Raw genomic sequence first — 8,495 nt, 5'->3', positions numbered from 1 at the left:
TCTACAAACTTCTACATTTTTCAACCGATTCAACCCATTCCAACTTTCACCTGTTCATCTTTTGCCTGCCTATTCCACAACTTCTCACCTACCAAAAATTCCAAAATTTCAAATTTGAAATTCAACCAAATTCTCCAAAATTTCGTTTTTCTACTCTAACTTCTACGTTTTTCAACCGATTCAACCCATTCCAACTTTCAACTGTTCATCTTTTGCCTACCTATTCCACACCTTCCCACTTACCAAAATTTCCAAATTTTCAATTTTGAAATTCAACCAAATTCTACAAAATTTGGTTTTTCTACTCTAATTTCTACATTTTTCAACCGATTCAACCCATTCCAACTTTATTCACTTTGGTCACCTCATCCTTACCATATTCACCACCTTCACCCCCACTTCCACTATGCTTACAAAATTCAACCCTTGACCCCCACTTCCAGTGTGGCGGCCATCTTGGATTGACCCTGAAGTGCTCCCAATGAACCTAGAATGAACCGGAAGTGCCCCAAATCGAACCGGAAGTGACCTTAGGTAAACAGGAAGTGACCTCAGGTAAACCGGAAGTGACCCCAAATCAAACCGGAAGTGACCTTTTTAAACCGGAAGTGACCTTTTTAAACCGGAAGTGACCCCAAATAAACCGGAAGTGACCTCAGCTGGACCGGAAGTGCCTCTAATCAGACCGGAAGTGACCCAAATAGACCGGAAGTGACCCAAATCAACCCGGAAGTGAACTTATTTCAACATTAACTGCCATAAATAGCTACATTAGGCGCTAACTTTTGCATTTTTTGTCCGATTGAACCCGTTTCAACATTTTAACCCCAAAAGTGAACCTCCTGAAGCTGTTTTTTTACGTTTTGTTCCAAATTTCAAAATATTTTGGCGCAATTGCTTTTTCTTTTAATTCCCATTCATTCTCTATGGGGATTCAACATTTGCTCTCACTTCTACATTTTTTAACCGATTCAACCCGTTCCAACATTCAACTGTTCATCCTTTGCCTGCCTATTCCACAACTTTCCACTTACCAAAAATTCCAAAAATCAAATTTGAAATTCAACCATATTCTCAAAAATTTAGTATTACACTTCTATTTTCCACATTTCTCAAGAAATTCAACTCATTTCAACATCATTCGGCATCATTCCCCAAGAAGTGATTCAAAGTCTTCGCCTTCACACGCAATTTCTCCAGAAATTGCATTTTCTAGTTATTATTATTCTTCTATTTTATTCTCCACACTTTTTTGTCCCGCTTCTTCTTCCACATAGTTCATCCGATTCACTCCGTTCCACTTTTGATGTATTCCAAATATTCACGAGATGAGCGCTTCCATTTTTCTCGTTCCGAAAATTTTCCGATTTCGCAAAATTCGCGAATTTACGACAAATTTTTCCCCATTCATTCTCAATGGCAGATTCGACATTTCACATTTACGTCATTCCCCTTTTAAATTCACCTCATTCAGCACATTCAAACCACATTCGGAATGATTCTCGACATTCCCAAAATTCCCAAATTCAAAAATTTCACGTTTTCACGTTAAAAATTCCGACAAAATTTCACGAAATTTCGTTTTTCACCTCTAATTTCTACATTTTTCGACCGATTCAACCCGTTCCAACTTCCAACTGTTCATCTTTTGCCTACCTATTCCACAACTTCCCACTTACAAAAAAATTCCAAATTTTCAAATTTGAAATTCAACCAAATTCTTCGTAATTTCGTTTTTCTACTCTAATTTCTACATTTTTCAACCGATTCAACCCATTCCAACTTTCAACTGTTCATCTTTTGCCTGCCTATTCCACAACTTCTCACCTATCAAAAATTCCAAAATTTCAAATTTGAAATTCAACCGAATTCTCCAAAATTTCGTTTTTCTACTCTAACTTCTACGTTTTTCAACCGATTCAACCCATTCCAACTTTCAACTGTTCATCTTTTGCCTACCTATTCCACACCTTCCCACTTACCAAAATTTCCAAATTTTCAATTTTGAAATTCAACCAAATTCTACAAAATTTGGTTTTTCTACTCTAATTTCTACATTTTTCAACCGATTCAACCCATTCCAACTTTATTCACTTTGGTCACCTCATCCTTACCATATTCACCCCCTTCACCCCCACTTCCACTATGCTTACAAAATTCAACCCTTGACCCCCACTTCCAGTGTGGCGGCCATCTTGGATTGACCCTGAAGTGCTCCCAATGAACCTAGAATGAACCGGAAGTGGCCCAAATCAAACCGGAAGTGACCTTAGGTAAACAGGAAGTGACCTCAGGTAAACCGGAAGTGACCCCAAATCAAACCGGAAGTGACCTTTTTAAACCGGAAGTGACCTTTTTAAACCGGAAGTGACCCCAAATAAACCGGAAGTGACCTCAGCTGGACCGGAAGTGCCTCTAATCAGACCGGAAGTGACCCAAATGGACCGGAAGTGACCCAAATCAACCCGGAAGTGAACTTATTTCAACATTAACTGCCATAAATAGCTACATTAGGCGCTAACTTTTGCATTTTTTGTCCGATTGAACCCGTTTCAACATTTTAACCCCAAAAGTGAACCTCCTGAAGCTGTTTTTTTACGTTTTGTTCCAAATTTCAAAATATTTTGGCGCAATTGCTTTTTCTTTTAATTCCCATTCATTCTCTATGGGGATTCAACATTTGCTCTCACTTCTACATTTTTTAACCGATTCAACCCGTTCCAACATTCAACTGTTCATCCTTTGCCTGCCTATTCCACAACTTTCCACTTACCAAAAATTCCAAAAATCAAATTGGAAATTCAACCATATTCTCAAAAATTTAGTATTACACTTCTATTTTCCACATTTCTCAAGAAATTCAACTCATTTCAACATCATTCGGCATCATTCCCCAAGAAGTGATTCAAAGTCTTCGCCTTCACACGCAATTTCTCCAGAAATTGCATTTTCTAGTTATTATTATTATTATTATATTTTATTCTCCACACTTTTTTGTCCCGCTTCTTCTTCCACATAATTCATCCGATTCACTCCGTTCCACTTTTGACGTGTTCCAAATATTCACGAGATGAGCGCTTCCATTTTTCTCGTTCCGAAAATTTTCCGATTTCGCAAAATTCGCGAACTTACGACAAATTTTTCCCCATTCATTCTTAATGGCAGATTCGACATTTCACATTTACATCATTCCACTTTTTTCTACATTGTTCAACCGATTCAACTCATTCCAACTTTCAACTGTTCATCTTTTGCCTACCTATTCCACAACTTCCCACTTACCAAAAATTCCAAATTTGAAATTCAACCAAATTCTCCAAAATTTCGTTTTTCCACTCTAACTTTTACGTTTTTCAACCGATTCAACCCATTCCAACTTTCAACTGTTCATCTTTTTCTAACTATTCCACAACTTCCAACTTATGAAAAATTCCAAATTTTCAAATTTGGAATTCAACCAAATTCTCAAAAATTTTGTTTTTCTACTCTAATTTCTACATTTTTCAACCGATTCAACTCATTCCAACTTTCAAATGTTCATGTTTTGCCTACCTATTCCACAACTTCCCACTTACCAAAAATTCCATATTTGAAATTCAACCAAATTCTCCAACATTTTGTTTTTCTACTCTAATTTCTACATTTTTTAACCGATTCAACTCATTCCAACTTTCAACTGTTCATGTTTTGCCTACCTATTCCACAACTTCCCGTTTACCAAAAATTCCAAATTTGAAATTCAACCAAATTCTCCAAAATTTCGTTTTTCTAATCTAATTTCTACATTGTTCAACCGATTCAACCCATTCCAACTTTCAACTCTTCATCTTTTGCCTACCTATTCCACAACTTCCCACTTACCAAAAAATTCCATATTTGAAATTCAACCAAATTCTCCAACATTTTGTTTTTCTACTCTAATTTCTACATTGTTCAACCGATTCAACCCATTCCAACTTTCAACTCTTCAACTTTTGCCTACCTATTCCACAACTTCCGACTTACCAAAAATTCCAAATTTGGAATTCAACCAAATTCTCAAAAATGTTGTTTTTCTACTCTAATTTCTACATTTTTTAACCGATTCAACTCATTCCAACTTTCAACTGTTCATGTTTTGCCTACCTATTCCACAACTTCCCGTTTACCAAAAATTCCAAATTTGAAATTCAACCAAATTCTCCAAAATTTCATTTTTCTAATCTAATTTCTACATTGTTCAACCGATTCAACCCATTCCAACTTTCAACTCTTCATCTTTTGCCTACCTATTCCACAACTTCCCACTTACCAAAAATTCCATATTTGAAATTCAACCAAATTCTCCAACATTTTGTTTTTCTACTCTAATTTCTACATTGTTCAACCGATTCAACCCATTCCAACTTTCAACTCTTCATCTTTGGCCTACCTATTCCACAACTTCCGACTTACCAAAAATTCCAAATTTGAAATTCAACCAAAATCTCCAAAATTTCGTTTTTCTACTGTAATTTCTACATTGTTCAACCGATTCAACCCATTCCAACTTTAAACTCTTCATCTTTTGCCTACCTATTCCACAATTTCCCACTTACCAAAAATTAAAAATTTGAAATTCAAACAAATTCTCAAACATTTTGTTTTTCTACTCTAATCTTTACATTGTGCAACCAATTCAATCCATTCCAACTTTCAACTTTTCATCTTTTGCTTACCTATTTCACAACTTCCCACTTACCAAAAATTCCAAATTTGAAATTCAACCAAATTCTGCAAAATTTCGTTTTTCGACTCTAATTTGTACATTTTTCAACCGATTCAACCCATTCCAACTTTCAACTGTTCATCTTTTGCCTACGTATTACACAACTTGCCACTTACCAAAAATCCCAAATTTGAAATTCAACCAAATTCTCCAAAATTTCGTTTTTCTACTCTCATTTCTACATTTCTCTACCGATTCAACCCATTCCAACTTTCAACTCTTCATCTTGTGCTTACCTATTCCACAACTTCCCCTTACAAAAAATTCCAAATTTTGAAATTTGAAATTCAACCAAATTCTCCAAAAAATGTGTTTTTCTACTCTAATTTTCACATTGTTCAACCGATTCAACTCATTCCAACTTTCAACTCTTCATCTTTTTCCTACCTATTCCCCAAATTTCCACTTGCCATAAATTCCACATTTTAAGATTTTAAACTCAACCAAATTCTCCAAAATTCTGAAATTCCACCAAATTCTCCAAAATTCCGTTTTTCACCTCTATTTTCTACATTTCTCAAGTAATTCAACTTGTTTCAGCATAATTCGCCAGCATTCCCCAAGAAGTGATTCAAAGTCTTCGCCTTCACACGCAATTTCTCCAGAAATTGCATTTTCTAGTTAGTGTGAAGGTGAAGACCTTCACACTATTGTTATTGCTGTCCTTTATTAGTGTGAAGGTGAAGACCTTCACACTATTGTTATTGCTGTCCTTTATTATTATTATTATTATTATTATTATTATTCTACTTATTCCGCTCACTTTTTTGACGCTTAACTCCTTCCACATACTTCAACCGATTCACTCCGTTCCACTTTTCACTTATTCCAAATATTCATGACACGGCTGCTTACATTTTTTTTGTTCGAAAAATTTTCCGTTTTCACAAAATTCACGATTTTGTGGCATTTTTTTCCCCATTCATTCTTAATGGCAGATTCAACATTTCACATTTTTGTTGTTCCAGTTTGAAATTCACTTATTTCAACACATTCAAATCACATTGGGGACATTCCCAAACTTGCCAAATTCAAAAATTTCACGTTTTCACTTTTAAAATTTGCACAAAATTTTGCAAAATTTCACAAAATTTAGTTTTTCACTTCTAGTTTCTACATTTTTCCACCGATTCAACTCGTTCCAACTTTCAACTGTTCATCTTTTGCCTACCTATTCCACACCTTCCCACTTAGCAAAATTTCCAAATTTTCAATTTTGAAATTCACACCAAATTTTCCCAAAATTTAGTTTTTCCCTTCTAATTTCTACATTTTTCAACCGATTCAACCCATTCCAACTTTATTCACTTTGTTCACCTTATGCTTACCATATTCACCCCCTTCACCCCCACTTCCACAATTCAACCCTTGACCCCCACTTCCAGAGTGGCGGCCATCTTGGATTGACCCTGAAGTGCCCCAATGAACCCGGAATGAACTGGAAGTGCCCCAAATCAAACCGGAATTGACCCCAAATGAACCGGAAGTGACCTCAGGTAAACCGGAAGTGACCCCAAATCAAACCGGAAGTGACCCCAAATCAAACCGGAAGTGACCTTTTTAAACCGGAAGTGACCCCAAATAAACCGGAAGTGACCTCAGCTAGACCGGAAGTGCCTCTAATCAAACCGGAAGTGACCTAAATAGACCGGAAGTGCCTCTAATCAAACCGGAAGTGACCTAAATAGACTGGAAGTGACCCAAATCAAACCGGAAGTGACCCCAAATGAACCGGAAGTGACCTCAGGTAAACCGGAAGTGACCCCAAATCAAACCGGAAGTGACCTTTTTAAACCGGAAGTGACCTTTTTACACCGGAAGTGACCACAAATAAACCGGAAGTGACCTCAGGTAGACCGGAAGTGCCTCTAATCAAACCGGAAGTGACCCAAATAGACCGGAAGTGACCCAAATCTAACCGGAAGTGACCATATTTCAACATTAGGTCCCTTAAATACCTACATTTGGGCTAACTTTTACAAAGTTTGGCCGATTAAACCCGTTTCAACATTTAAACCCCAAAAGTGAACCTCCTGAAGCCGTTTTTTTCCTTTTGTTCCAAATTTCCAAAAATCTTGGCGCAATTTTTTTTCTTTTAATTCTCATTCATTCTCTATTAGGATTCAAGATTTGCTCAAACTTCTACATTTTTTAACCAATTCAACTCGTTCCAACTTTCAACTGTTCATCTTTTGCCTTCCTATTCCACAACTTCCCACTTACCAAAAATTCTCTGCAATTTTGTTTTTCTACTGTAATTTATACATTTTTGAACCGATTCAACCCATTCCAACTTTATTCACTTTGTTCACCTTATGCTTACCATATTCACCCCCTTGACCCCCACTTCCAGTGTGGCGGCCATCTTGGATTGACCTTGAAGTGCCCCCAATGAACCCAGAATGAACCAGAAGTATCTCAAATCAAACCGGAAGTGACCTTAGGTAAACCAGAAGTGACCTTAGGTAAACTGGAAGTGACCCAAAATCAAACCGGAAGTGACCCCAAATCAAACCGGAAGTGACCTTTTTAAACAGGAAGTGACCTTTTTAAACCGGAAGTGACCTCAGCTAGACAGGAAGTGCCTCTTATCAAACCGGAAGTGACCCAAATAGACCGGAAGTGACCCAAATCAAACCGGAAGTGACCATATTTCTACATTAAGTGCCCTAAATACATACATTTGCACTAACTTTCGCAAATTTTGCCCGATTAAACCCGTTTCAACATTTTAACCCCAAAAGTGAACCTCCTGAAGCCTTTTTTTTCCTTTTGTCCCAAATTTCAAAAACTTTTGGCGCAATTTTTTTTCTTTTAATTCCCATTCATTCTCTATTAGGATTCAAGATTTGCTCTAACTTCTACATTTTTTAACCGATTCAACTCGTTCCAACTTTCAACTGTTCCTCTTTTGCCTTCCTATTCCACAACTTCCCACTTACCAAAAATTCTCTACAATTTTGTTTTTCTACTCTAATTTCTACATTTTCAACTTATTCAACCCATTCCACCTTTCAACTGTTCATCATTTTCCTACCTATTTCACAACTTCCCACTTACCCAAAATTCCAAATTTTCAATTTTGAAATTCACACCCAATTTTCCCAAATTTCCTTTTTCCCTTGTAATTTCTACATTTTTCAACCGATTCAACTCTTTTCAACATCATTCTGCAGCATTCCCCAAGTATTTATTCAACCTCTTCACCTTCACACGCAATTTCTTCAGGAATTGCAAATTCTAGTTATTATTATTATTCTACTTATTCCGCTCACTTTTTTGTCCGTTAACTACTTCCACATACTTCAACCGATTGACTCCGTTCCACTTTTCACTTATTCCAAATATTCATGACATAGGTGCTTACATTTTTTTCGTTCAAAAAATTTTCCGTTTTCACAAAATTCACGATTTTATGGCAATTTTTTCCCCATTCATTCTTAATGGCAGATTCAACATTTCACATTTTTGTTGTTCCAGTTTGAAATTCACTTATTTCAATACATTCAAATCACATTGGGGACATTCCCAAACTTGCCAAATTCAAAAATTTCACGTTTTCACTTTTAAAATTTGCACAAAATTTTGCAAAATTTCGCTAAATTCAGTTTTTCACTTCTAATTTCTACATTTTTCCGCCGATTTTACTCGTTCCAACTTTCAACTGTTTATCTTTTGCCTACCTATTCCACACCTTCCCACTTAGCAAAATTTCCAAATTTTCAATTTTGAAATTGACACCAAATTT

The 8,495-nt window shown here is 36.3% G+C and overlaps 1 protein-coding gene across 1 annotated transcript in view; it reads right to left on the bottom strand.

Moving 5' to 3' along the window:
- Window positions 1–8,235, bottom strand: part of LOC125987042 (piggyBac transposable element-derived protein 3-like) — a 38,440-nt gene extending 30,205 nt beyond the window's left edge. Inside the window, exon 1 of the mRNA XM_068648844.1 lies at window positions 51–8,235. The gene's annotated coding sequence lies outside the window, so the exon portion shown is untranslated. The remainder of the gene's footprint in view (window positions 1–50) is intronic.
- Window positions 8,236–8,495: the final 260 nt, after the last annotated feature.

The sequence above is a fragment of the Syngnathus scovelli genome, chromosome 19 (genome assembly GCF_024217435.2).
Source record: "Syngnathus scovelli strain Florida chromosome 19, RoL_Ssco_1.2, whole genome shotgun sequence".
In the NCBI taxonomy this organism is placed as follows: domain Eukaryota; kingdom Metazoa; phylum Chordata; class Actinopteri; order Syngnathiformes; family Syngnathidae; genus Syngnathus; species Syngnathus scovelli.
The sequence above is the reverse complement of the archived record's forward strand: the minus strand, read 5'-3'. Positions and strand labels throughout refer to the sequence as shown.